At 40.3% G+C, this 14,322-nt stretch overlaps 1 protein-coding gene across 3 annotated transcripts in view; it reads left to right on the top strand.

The window, feature by feature from the left end:
* Positions 1-14,322, top strand: part of LOC136884911 (protein abrupt) — a 189,748-nt gene that overhangs the window by 34,978 nt on the left and 140,448 nt on the right. The window lies entirely within an intron of this gene.

Here is a 14,322-nt window from a genome sequence, read left to right on the forward strand (position 1 = left end):
AGTGATCTCTTTGAGGACTTTCACCTCATCACAGTAATTAAAACTGAGAGAACTTTTCATCCTTCTGAAATTTACAACCTGACTTTTCACCCCATTTACCGTCTTAGCATTGTGGATCCTCCCACATCCTAAGCCACGATCTTACTTCTCAAATGCTTTGACGAGAAAATTCAACATCACCAATCTTCAGAATGAAGTTGTTCACACTGCCTTCCAAGACACACTTTTTAACCCTTTCCCGCCCGAAAGCACCCGGCTGCATTATTTGCACACGTCTGCGGTCTAGGTGATAGTTTTTTTTTTTTTTTTTTTTTTTCCGACAGTTAAGTGCTTATAAGGCATTTATGAACATGCAGTACAATCTACAAGATTTAGGAAACAAAAGAATAGCGATAATCTCTCTTGACGTTGCCTAGGCAACGGTATTGAACTTCAGCGAGCGCTGGACAGCTGTTTTGTTTGTAAACGTGATGGGATTGAATACTGCAGATATTGAAACTGAGCTGAATATAGGCGAAGAAAGTGATACAGTATCGTTGAGTAGGCGTGGAAGTGAATTTTTACAGAGAGACTGCAGGGAAGGTCATTGGCTATGATGTAAAGAAGAGAAGAACACTGGTTTGATCATAATAATGAAGAGATTCTGAGTATCCTCAGTGCTAAAAGGGATGCGTACTTGTCTCTTGTTCAGGATATATCTTCTTTAGAGAAGAAAGCACGTTGTTAAGAGCTCAACCAAATATGTCAGGCTGAAATAAGTGTGATCAAAAACAACTACTGATAACAGAAGACTAAGGAACTCCAATTTATCTGATTCCAGAGACGTATGGAACTTGTACGCTATAATAAAAGAGCTGTACATACCTGTTTGTTCCCTATCGGACACTCTGAAAGCCGCTGACAATACTACCATTTTCACTGACAGACAGGACATCTTGATCTGCTGGAAGGAACACTTGAGCTTGCTCTTAAATCGCAGTTCTTCTGCTGCTGAAGACTTCCTCCATGTGCCACAACATCCACTACAACTTTGGATGGCATTTTCAGGAGTTTAGAAAGGCTCTTATAATCTAAAACCAAGAAAGGGTCCTGGACTTGACAGCATTCTCATTGAGCTCATCCAAAGTGGAGGCTTATCTTGGAAAACCAGGCTTTTCTCCCTGATCCTTCTAATCTGCGGATCTTTTTTTTGCAATTAATTAGCACAGACACAGATAGGTTTTATGGTGACGATGGGATAGAAAAGGCCTAGGAGAGGGAAGGAAGCGGCCATGGCCTTAAGGTACAGCCCCAGCAGTTGCCTGGTGTGAAAACGGGGAATGACAATACGATGATGATAACGCTTCTCCAGCTCGTACGCCTGACGAGCTGCAAATGTCAGTTAAATGTTTTACTAGTTCATATGAACGATTTGGCCTGACTATCAGCATTCTTAAAACAAAGATGCACAGCCAACCCCTGGTACTGACTTTCCAGATTTCAGTATCTCTAGTATGACCCTAGAACAAGTAAGTAATTTCCTCTATCTAGGAGGTATTCTCTTTAGTAACTGCTCAACGGAGAAGGACATAGAGAACAGAATACATGCTGTTCCGTATAGCTTTCAGACAGCTTATCCATCAGGTCTTCCTGAAAAAAGCTCTAGGAATATATATACAAAATTGATGGTGTATCGAGCAGTTTTCAACTCCACCTTGCTGTACGGATGTGAAACCTATAGACTCTATATTGCCATGATATGAAGAAACTAGAACGCTTCCTTCAAGCAAAGCTCTTGCATATTATGAACGACAAATGGAATGACTATATTCCAGACACAACAGTGGTTATGTAAACGAATCTGATCCACGAAATGTCACTATAATATTTGTCCCAAATGGAAGATAATAATTGCTTTTACTAAAATAAAGTATAAAATCTGCGGTAAATTAAAAAATACTAGAGAAATATCTAGAGAAATATGTATACGGACTGTAGACAGGACTCCCTTATGTCGTATTCCGCTGCTCGTGCTGTCTTTTCTTTCTTTCTTGAGGTCCAGGGCTAGCATCGACGAATGGGAGTGCTGTGGTTGTGAATTCTCATTATCTTTGTCCACATGACTAGCGCGGGCAGTTCAAACAGCAAAATAGCATGATCCCTGGACCAATAAATATATCACTTAATGAACGAGTTTGGGCACAAAACGAATGAGCAACATGAAGAAAACGACACCTAATTAATTCAAACTACTTCAGTGAGCAAGGACACCAAACACAAAAGTGTTAGATAAACAAAATACATACGGACGCACTGCGACGTAGCAGAAAAAATAGTTGGAAGGTAGCAAAGTATGTATCCATATTATTCTCTACAAGTAAAATATTTCATACTATTTCTTAATGTACAGATTTTACATTTTATTTGAGTAAACGCAATTATCTTCCATTTGGGACAAGTATAAAGCTACTCGTCCACGATGCAACTAAAATGGCATGCAACTTCGATTTGAGCAAGAAAAGTTGAGTGGCTTCGTGTAAACAGTCATGCCATTCGAAAAGTTGCACGCGCCACTCGAATTCTGCGCAACTTCCAAGTTGCGTGCAAAGTCAAAAGTGGCATCGTGTACACAGCGGAAGAGAGGAAGTTGCGCCATCTGAAAGTGGCGTGAAAAGTTTAGATCATTTTTGTGGCGCAACTTTCTCACGTGGCCGTCTGCTGTGACATTATACTGATGTTTGAGAGGTTCACACTCGGGAATAAATTAACGTAAATACGAACCTGTATATCCTTTTTGTAAATGAAATATAACATGCCTCAAAATAGATACCCATCTTAGTAATAATTGAATAAGTTACGTAAGTTCATTTTACAGGTTACAATGTCTCAGAACATGAAATGAACGAGGGAGATGACGAGAAAGCTGATATATTTAGTTGAAACACAAGAATGTTTATGGAAGTTTGAGGCAACGGACTACAGAAATAAACAAAAACGGCAGAGAGCGTTCATCACGATGTAAATAGCATCACAAACTTCAGATATTACACGTGAAATAGTGCATGTCGGTATCAATGGCTGATAACTGTCACCTGTAACAAAACAAAATGTAGGAAATTACAATAAGCTAAAAGAAATTATTCCTTATGTGTACTGTATAAAATCCATATTTTTAAAAAATCGGCTTACCTGTTGCTAAATATCTCAATGTCAACACAAGGCGTTTCGTTGGTGATAATCATTTTCTCATTAGCTTGTCTTTCTTTTGTATCAACCGCGCTGCTCTTCTCAGCAGATATTCAAAATCAGTCGCTGACTTTCGCAGGATATTCTTGCAGAAGACTTGGTCTCCCATGTACAATTCCTGTAGCAAGTTATTAACAACACCACAGTGTTCACGACCAAAAATCCGTTTCCTCATCCAACATTTCCGTTTCGCTCTTTCTCGTCTTTATTTTCGTCGCCATAATAAAATTAGCGATAAGCATGCCGCTGATAACACCTCGCCAGAAGACTTGCTTGCTACTATCAACACTCTCATCCGCTAGAACAGCTGACTAGGAAAGTTGCGTGCGAGAAAACTTGCGCCACTTAAATAGCGTGGTGTAAACACTCGGTGCAACATTTCCTTGGGCGTGCAAGTTTTCGTGTTGCGCAACAAGAAAAAAGGCAAACTTGCGTGCTGTGTGTAAACAGTGCATGCCATTTTTCTTGCGCAACACAAAAGTGGCATGCAAGTTTTGTTGCATCGTGGACGAGTACCTTTACAGTGACATTTCGTGGATCCAATCTGTTCACGTAACCCACAACAGTTTTAGGGAGGGCAAAGATGAACAGTATAGAGACCACTATCGTTGGTCACCAACTCATATGGATTGGACATGTCCAGTGCATGAAAGATGACAAGAATTCCTTGAAAAATTCTGTGTAGTGAAATCTATACAGGCAGGAGACCCCATAGTGCCCTTCTGAAACGCTATAAACATCAGTTTAAGTAGACCTTCAGGGTCCACTGACATTGATCCAAGTACTTGGTATATCATTGCAGAAGACTGTATTTGCTGTTGTACAATTTGAGCATGAACGTCGTAGACAGGAAGCAGAAAAATCTCTTGAGGCGTAAACAACACCAGGCTCAACCGAGACCTCCACCCTCTATAAGGTGCAACCAATGTGGTCGTATGTTTTATGCAAGAATTGGTCTCCGTTGCCATCAAAGGCATCTGCAATCCTGAATTCAAGGATTACCGAGCTCAATAGCTGCATTCACAATTAAGTATTTATTTATTTTCCACCTAGTCGATACAATGATTGCTTAAGGCAATTTTTAATGGTCAAAAGTGGTACATGTTTCGTATATTATCAACATCTTCAGCCACATAACACTGTTTAGATGAAAAATATATAAAATTGACAAAGTAATGCTTTAGAGGAAGTGTCCTTAAAATTAACATCATTGTATCGACTAGGTGGAAAATAAATAAATACTTAATTGTGAATCTATTGAAGTGCGATACGGACCATGAAGCTGATTTTATGTAACTCGATAGCTGCAGTCGCTTAAGTGCACCCAGTATCCAGTATTCAGGAGATAGTAGGTTCGAACCCTATTGTCGGCAGCCCTGAAAATGGTTTTCCGTAGTTTCCCATTTTCACACCAGGCAAATGCTGGGGCTGTACCTTAATTAAGGCCACGGACACTTCCTTACCACTCCTAGCCCTTCCCTGTCCCATCGTCGCCATAAGATCTACCTGTGTCGGTGCGACGTAAAGCAACTAGCCAGAAAAAAAAAAAATCAAGGATTGGAAGAACTGCAGGTGAAATATGAATACTTGTGTATGAGTACCAGTCGACGATGATTGCGTTTCTTTTTTCCATCTCACAACATTGTGTTACTGGATTTGGCCTCAGTTACTGATTAAACCCTGTCTTCAGCAACAAGGGTTTCACTGTAATTGGAGATCAGATCCAGTGTACAGCATTTGTTAGGAAACATGTCAAGGTGGACCCCAGGGTGGATTTTATATACATCCTATGTCAGAAAAGTTCCAGGACTGAGGTCGTACAAAATAGAGAAGTTGCACTTCCCAAGTAATGATCTTAGCTCCTGTCGAAGTAGTTCCCTTGGCTATCAATACACAATTGCCAGCATTTCTGGAAATTGTAAACTTAGATGTTTGTTAGCTCATGTGTCGCAGCCCGTTGGATGTCTGCGATGTATTGATGAAGCTTTCCTTGCAGTCGCATTTTCACTAGCGGAAACAAGAAAAAATCGCAAGGCGAGAGGTCGGGTGAATATGGTGGATATGGGAAGGCAGTGACAGAATGTCTGGTCATATACTCAGTAACAGATAAAGCAGTGTGAGGTCTTTCATTGTCATGCAGCAAGAACCAGGCCTGCGACTGCCACAAATCAGGGTGGCGATGAAAAGAGTTTGGTTCACTGTTTCGCCTGGTGGAACATACTCGTGGTGAACTAACCCTTTATTGTCAAAGAATGCGATGAACATTGTCTTTGTTCTCGAAGGTTGATGTTTGGCTTTTTTCGAGGCTGGTGATCCAGGACTCCTCCATTCTGCACTTTGACGCTTCGTGTAGGGGTCATATTGGTAACACCAACTTTCATTCCCAGCGATAATCTTTGTTGAAAATGTGGGATCACGTCTGGCTCTATCCAGTAGTTCCGCAGAAATTCTTCATCTTTCCTCTTTCTGGTAGTCTGTTGGGGTATGCGGGACGAGATTTGCATTCAGTTTGTTTCCCTAAATCGTCGCGTAAAATCTTATGACACGTCACAATTCAAATTAAGCTCTTCTGATATTGCACGTACAGTTACATGATGGTCTTCTTGCAATAACTGCCTTACACGCTTCACATTTGCATTGGAATATGCTGCAGATGGGCGGCCAGTTCTGGGATCGTCTTGCACTGAATCTGCCTTCCCGAAATCTTTTGTGCCACTCGAACACACGACTTCTTGACAGTGCATTGCCTTGATATGCTTGTGTAATCATTGTCCACGTTCCACTAGGGGTTTTTCCGAGCTTAACCATAAATTAAATGTTCACTCTTTGTTCACAAGCAGCGTCCATTGTATCAGTCACTAAACCAAACAGTGTTGCCAAGCCTACCTAGTGCGTGTGTGTGGAAACATGGCCATGGCCATCTCAGAACGTACACATATCAGGCAACATAAAGCCAACATTTGTTCCTTTGTTCGCATTGCAACCTCAGAAATATAACACTTGTCCTGGAACTTTTCTGAAAATGGGTGTATCCATCTTGAGACATGCTCTAGGTGATCTTGAAAGAGGCTTGAGATTACTGCCAGAGGCATTTGATGGATCTGAAAGTATAATCATAGAACATTTAACACATTACTGATAGTGCGCCTTATGCTGCACATCACCTGTGATGGCCATATCCTGACCAACTGAATGTGAAAGCACATGCATAGAATCAAATGAGTCTGGCTTCACTCTCCTCGTACTGATTGTGATAAAATTTACTGGATACCTTCTGAAGGAATCCTAATCATGTTTTCTGGTACGGTAAGTTGTGTAGTGATAATCTTGGTGAAGGAGCACACAGCAAATTGTACAGAGTTCATGTTGTTTTGAAGGGTGTATATCTTCAGCACCACTACTCACACTTTCCTCAGAAGAGCTTTTAATATTGAACCCGCGTTCTGCAACGTTACTTGGGCATTCCAAATAATTGTCTGCACAGAGTTCATTGAATATTTCTTCCGGATCTAAGCATTCGGTCAGTCTGAGAAGCACCACCTTACTCAGTGGCTCTTTGAATGACGTAAACATATGGTCGTAAAACTAAGAAAATTAAGCATAAAACAGAAGAACAAAAAGTAAAAGAAGCATGGAGTAAACAAAACATTCAACACCTAGGTTTTATCATCTTTGACCGCCAGCTTATTTCAGAAGTTCCAACAGATGTCACCAAATGTACAAATCTCGTGAACACAAATAGATTTGGGTCTCGTCATCAATTTAAGACCAGGGCCCAGATGTTGAAGACATCTTTTCACCGGTACATCATACACATCATTAACTTATACATAAATTCTGATCATGTCTCCATGATTATAGAAACGAATCATTTTTTGACATTTTTACTTGTAGTTTTTTATTTTATTTAAATTTTGCCTCATTACAGGGTCATCGAAAAGTAATGCCTTGATTTTAAAATATTATAACATCGAAACCTTGAATGTGTGACGGATACCTTTTTCACTCTAAATTGTCATGCGACTAAAATCCGATTGTAAACACAATTTGTGGCTTACTAAAAATGTTGTTCCACTGATTTAGGTGATGATTGTGATGGTAAGTGCACCACCAATTAATGCACTCTCCAGGTTATATGAGATTGAGACTGTCTTACACGAGTCTCTGATGCAGGGTTTATCGGGAACCTGACATCCCGTAGATGACTGCAAGCTCGAAAGAGTATTGTCTTGCTGGTGTATATGCTATTCGGAAGTAGTTATTACCAAATCTCAGTCCATGTAACTTTTAACATGTCATTCTTTGTTTAGTACTTGTTTTTGTAGTTAAAATTTTGGACATCAGAGGTATACTATTGAAAGTGACATTTCACTAACTTTATATAGAGCAGAAAGAAGCTGCTGTGGCACATGTTATTGCTAGAGCCCAGAAGTTAGGCAAAATGCCTTTTTTTGTCTGGGTGGATATATCGAAGTGTCACATAGAAACAAATTTTTTTCCATACATTTGGGAACGGTAGGACCAGTTATTATTTTGCCTCTTTTTGCCTATTTCAGCTTCCGTAGCCTATTTGGTAGTTTAATGCCTTTTTTTAAGTTGTTGTGGAAAAGAAAAAATATATAATTCCAACATACTGTGTTAATAATAAAGAAAAAATCATTCTAACATAGTAGATGTTTCCATTTTACACAAATCTTTACTGAAAACTCCACAAGCCAGATGGCCGAGAGGGGTGCCAGGTCCCTTCCTTGCAACATAAAATTAAGTGCTGGTGGTGATTATTGTTTTAAGAGGAAGAACAACTTGGTAAACATCCTCTGTTAACACTAATCAGATATAAAATGGAAGTGGTGCGATACTTTGAAAAATGAAGCTATTGGCCAAAGAAAGGGAAGGACCATGAAGAGCATGAAAATAAAAGATTCCTTGGGACTCGCAAATCTACTACCGTCGGGGTCGGAAAAGAACTAGAGTTGACCAAGGAAGGTCAGACAGGAAAGGTAAGAGCGAGGAACCTGAGTCAAGTGAGTGGAAGCAATGCTAGACTCAGCTGGGAGAACCGTGGTCGCCAACGCACACTCCCAAGTTGAGAGGTCGTTCCCACTTATAGTTGCCTCTTACGACAGACGGGGGATACTGTTGACATAATTCTGTCATCCCCACCCACAGAGGGATGTAAAATTTATTACTAAAATGTGATGCAGATATATTACATAGCTTATATTAGAGCATCTTTATTATTTTAGTGCCCATTTTTGTCATTGTAACTGCTTGTTTTAATTATTTTACTGCCTATTTCCAAAATGTTAAGTGCTTATTTGCCTCTTTATTTTAGCAAAAGTGCCGGGCTGAGTGGCTCAGACGGTTAAGGCGCTGGCCTTCTAACCCCAACTTGGCAGGTTCGATCCTGGCTCAGTCCGGTGGTATTTGAAGGTGCTCAAATACGACAGCCTCGTGTCGGTAGATTTACTGGCACGTAAAAGAACTCCTGCGGGACTAAATTCTGGCACCTCGGCGTCTCCGAAGACCTTAAAAGTAGTTAGTGGAACGTAAAGCAAATAACATTAATTAATTTTAGCAAAAGTAAACGTCTGAACTTCCAGGCTCTAGTTATTACCTTTAAGGCAAGTCGGAATTGATATTTCTGACCATAGTAAACTATCGCGAAAGCCAATACTATGCAGAGTCCAGCGAACGGCATAAGGTTAAACTCTTGTATAATAACTAGGGACAGGGTTTTTTGAAAACATATGAATCTGAATATTTTGCGGGTTTGATGCATATTCTAAACATATGAGCATATTTCAGCATATACATCAGAAATCAAGTATATTTTAAAATATCTCAAACAAATGTGGTTCAGTGTTCGTGTTGGACATCTCATGTAAGCAACTTTCTGAGTAACAAATAACAGGATAACAACAGTGCTTTATGCAAGCTCGTTGTCTGGCTTTCTCAAGAAGGGGCTGGCGTGGGACATTCTTTTCATCAACTCGGCAGCCAGCAGTTTTTGTGAGGAGTTTTGTCAGTTAATGTTACTTTATTCTTAGTCTGCATATAATTTAGTCAAAATGCCTAAGGAAAAGAGCATCAGAATGTATTTATTAAATCAATGGATGTCAGGTAATAGTGATTATTCAACTGATGGTGTCGTCGCCTATGTCAAGTATGCTTGAAGGAAGTGAAATGTGAAAAGAAATTTCAACTTGAACAACATGCAAAACCAACTGCACATATTACAGCAAAGGAGGAAAACAACAACACACTAAAACTACTTATTTCGCCTGCAGTGAATAAAACTGCCTTATGTATATTTTTTCAATTTTCAATGCACATTTTCTAAATACATACGTACATACATTATCATTATAGACTGTTCTGCCTTTCAGCGTTCAGTCTGCAAGCTTCTGAGAATTTACTAAACGTCGCCACAATCCTCAATTTGCAACTAGTGTTGTGGCCTGATTTAGTTCTATACCTCTTATCTTTAAATCGTTAGAAACAGAGTCTAACCATCGTCGTCTTGGTCTCCCTCTACTTCTCTTACCCTCCATAGCAGAGTCCATTATTCTCCTAGGTAATCTATCCTCCTCCATTCGCTCACATTACCCCCACCACTGAAGCCGGTTTATGCATACAGCTTCATCCATCGAGTTCATTCCTAAATTAGCCTTTATCTCCTCATTCCGAGTACCCTTCTGCCATTGTTCCCACCTGTTTGTACCAGCAATCATTCTTGCTACTTTCATGTCTGTTACTTCTAACTTATGAATAAGATATCCTGAGTCCACCCAGCTTTCGCTCCCGTAAAGCAAAGTTGGTCTGAAAACAGATCGATGTAAAGATAGTTTCGTCTGGGAGCTGACTTCCTTCTTACAGAATACTGCTGATCGCAACTGCGAGCTCACTGCATCTATATTTTAATCGCTTTTAGTGCTAAAGTTCCGGTCCCTAATGATCACTTACCATTGCTCATCGCTGGTTTCTCTTTCCACATACGATAGGTAGTGTTACAAATAAAACTCCATCTGTTTCATTACTCTAATTTATTTCAGGATGACCTAATAAATGCACACACACACATATTTACACACAAACAATTCTAACCAGTTATGCATGGCCACACTAATTACCAGTCTATTTACAAATCTCTCTAGAGATCGGGCCAGCTAGGAAGACATCCGGTGAGGGGAAGTGTGCGAGTGAGAAAGCAGAGCCATCGGAGCAAGAACGCTGACTGCTCCTTCTCGCTCAGTGTTGTGGGGACATACAGTTGAGCCGAAATATTTGTTATAACTGACATGTAACACTCCGCACATTTTTAGTTAGTGGAATTCTCTTCCAGCTGTAAATTACAGACATACCTAGCCGAAATGAATTTATTTACAAGTGTTACAGATGATAGATAGATTTAAGGATTTAGAATATTATTTAACATTTTATTATAGTAGCTGTGAAAATCGTTTTCGTGTATTAATTTGCGTAATCATTATTTTAAATTATAATTTAATGTGAAATTAACTTTACGACGATGTAGATGCACAGTGTAGAATATGGTTTGCTATAACAGCAGGCTTCATAACCTGAGCCACATCATGTAAAATAAGTCAATAATAATAATAATATCAAGAAGAAGATAATATACATCAAGAATGAAAATACTGCAAGAAAATTGAAAAACTCTCAGATACTATGCGAAAAAGGATAGTTTTTTTACGGTCATCTTCTCCTCAGAACGAACTCTAATAGATTACCCGAACAAATCTTTGACTTCTTCCGTAACCGCAAAACAAAACAAAACTGGTAGAATTAAAAATTACAGAAAATTCACTATTCGGTGGAACAGCTAAAGTAATAACTAAAGAAGAAAATACAAGGTTCCAAGATGAATCTACATTAACCACCAACACTAGTGGCTTTACGTCACACCGACACAGTTAGGTCTTATGGCGACGATGTGATAGGAAAAGCTAGGAGTTGGAAGGAAGCGGCCGTGGCCTTAATTAAGGTACAGCCCCAGCATTTGCCTGGTGTGAAAATGGGAAACCACGAAAAACCATCTTCAGGGCCGCCGGCAGTGGGATTCCAACTCGCTATCTCCTGGATGCAAGCTCACAGCTGCGCGCAGTCGAAGGACCGAGTGTCCGTACTGTCCCATGAGTTCATGTACGACGTAGGTTTTGTGTGCCTGCTTGTGCAATTTGATAAGCTCCTAAAGCTTGTGTTTGTACATCATATCACGGTGTGGAATGTTCCTATTCACTAGCCGGGAGATCATTGGTCACTTTCCTTGAACTGGAGGTTGGAGCACGATGTACTTCCTTGTGATATGAAACGTTGTCAATCACGAGAACACTGCGAGGCGGAAGATTAGGAATAAGCATACCTTTCACCCACTAAAAAAAATTGTCACTATTCATGTCATCGTGGTAGTCGCCACTCTTGCTGCCAGACTTCCAGATTAGCAGACAGTTCTCGATGAAGCCCATTTCCCTGCCAGTATGTACAACTATAAGTCTCTTTCCTTTTGACATGGGCGCTGATATACCGGATATTGAATTATCAGACCAACCTTTGCTGGATACAAGGGACGTATGTATATAGGTTTCATAGGCCTATCTTCCGCCCGACTGGGCATTTTTTTTTCTTTTTCAAATGAATAAATCTTTTGTAGTTTATGTCATGCTTTTCCATTAGGATGCGCTTATTAGTGTTAGTTTTTTTCCAACGATATCCTAATGATCGAAGGATCCTTTGAACTTGAAGAGTTTTTCTAACTTTGCACAAATTTTTGAAACTGTAGGTAAACGTTTTTCAATTAAATAAAAATTGGTAACAATACGACGTATGGCACCTGCATCAAAGTCGTCTAGTCCAGTAACATTCTTTATGCGCATTCTTTTTTTGTTTGGTGTTTCAAACAGACTGTCCATAGGTTTTCCTAATTCTATCGCTTTTCATTTTTCGCTCTTAATCCATGCCACAGAATTTTCTGACACTCCAACAGCTGCTGCTACTCTTTTCTGCACTTTCTTACAATCTATCACAAACTTTTCTTCCACTGCTTCCCTTTCCATAAAGTCTATAACATTCAAGATTGCTGCACGAGTCTGACTCTTTAGCACCTTACGATGCAGGCTACTTTTAACACCTTCCATATCGTCACAGATAGGCCTAACGTACACCACCACTAACCACAGTTACTACATAACGAGAAATTACAAAGCAGCGTGCGACAGCTGAGTGTAAACTTATGCAGTGAACTGTCCTTGTAGCAGGAGTTCTGTTAGGAGGGGATGCGCTACGCTGGATCGCCCAAAGAGCGCATGCGCGACCAGACGTCTTCCTAGCTGGCCCTATCTTTCCTCATGGCGCAGCAAAGGTCCAGCCCATTCCCTTACCTGGGATGCTATTCCTACTTCCTCTTTCCCAAAGTCCAGTCACCTCCTACAGCAGCTGTGTGTAGACAGCTGGATTTGTACACAGTGCCACTGGCTATACAACACGCAACGACTGTTCGTTGGTTCGATTCCACTTATACTTCACACAGTCACATGCAGTAAGCGACCAAATAGCTCAACAGGATTCAAAAGCAGGACAGTACTCACAACAGTGGACATTAACACAGGTCCATTTACCTTCACACTCGCGACAGCGGCTTCCCTCCCTGACTCGTGCAGAAATGCACGAACACACAGTATTGTCTTTCATTCTGTCGATCCAGTCCACGCACTCATTGGTCTCTCTGACACAACAACAACAACAGCTCCTGGTCCAGACCTTGGTGGGACACTAGCAACAGCCAACACCTCTGTCGCCCTCAGGCCAGCCACCGAACCCCAACTCGCTGAGTGTCACACTGGTTCCACCTTGGGGCCCAATTCTCACTCAGAGTCCAACACTTGTCTGACTGTCCGCGGCTTGCCTCCCTTTTTATAGCTCATGTGATTTGATCCAGAAATTTCACTGTGTCACTTGAAGCAGAACATTCCCGTTGAATCTCCAAGGAACTCGCAGGTAAGCCGACCGACAAGAGCAATACGTGACAAGGCCGCCCCACCTGACAAACCGGCTGGGAGATTCCAGGTCGTCTGAGTCACCAGCCCCTTCCTGGAAGTACCAAAAGGGACTATCACGGGGCTGGCACGTAACAGTAGTATCACATATCTTATCTTCATTCCTGCAAAACATACACATACAATATTGTACCAATAAGAAGGCACGACCAAAACAAGTTACATATGATATAAACCTCAAAATCATTGTTTCTACGTTTACGGTAGTTTACCTCTGACATTCAGAATTAGCGTTCAACAGACTGAAAAGCTTTAATAAAGTTACAATAACTGAGTCAACACTAAAAAGTAAGGCTTACTTCTAACAGCTCTCAGTCCCTCTTTGATTCTCTTCAGTCAATAATAAAGCTGTTGCATTCTTCAATCATTCATTACTGATCTGCATTTAGGGCAGTCGCCCAGGTGGCACATTCCCTATCTGTTGTTTTCCTAGCCTTTTCTTAAATGTCTGTAGGAACTGTCCTGAAAGCCTACCGTTTTCATGTTGTGGGACAATAATTGGTGCCAGACTCTATGGTCTGCGCTTGCTCTTCTTGTAACTATCCAAGAATCGTACCTGCAGGACTTCATATACAGATCTTCTGAGCTAGATCATTCCATATGCAGTAAGAAGACTATATTATTGAAACACCCATCTGCTCACTACAATTAGTACTACTTATTTACCATGATTCTGTTCAGAAATATAGAAGGTCTAGAGATAAAGGGTGAGCTCCCATGTACATATGAAACGTTCCCTGGACCTATTTTAAGATACAATATTTACAATATTTATATAGTTTACAAAATACTTAAAATGTACTGTGCAAGAAGATATACACACACACACACATTTAATTTCTTACTGCTCGTTCATATTGTCTATTGATAGCTAATCACCCATTCATTCAATCATTCCTGACCTCGCAAGCTTCCTTTCACTCTACTGATCTGTCATTCATTCACTCACATACTCACAGACTTATGCAACAGTTCCATTAAATTATATTTTCCTTCATTTACATCTGAAATTTTGAAAAAG

Source organism: Anabrus simplex, chromosome 13 (assembly GCF_040414725.1).
Source record: "Anabrus simplex isolate iqAnaSimp1 chromosome 13, ASM4041472v1, whole genome shotgun sequence".
NCBI lineage: Eukaryota > Metazoa > Arthropoda > Insecta > Orthoptera > Tettigoniidae > Anabrus > Anabrus simplex.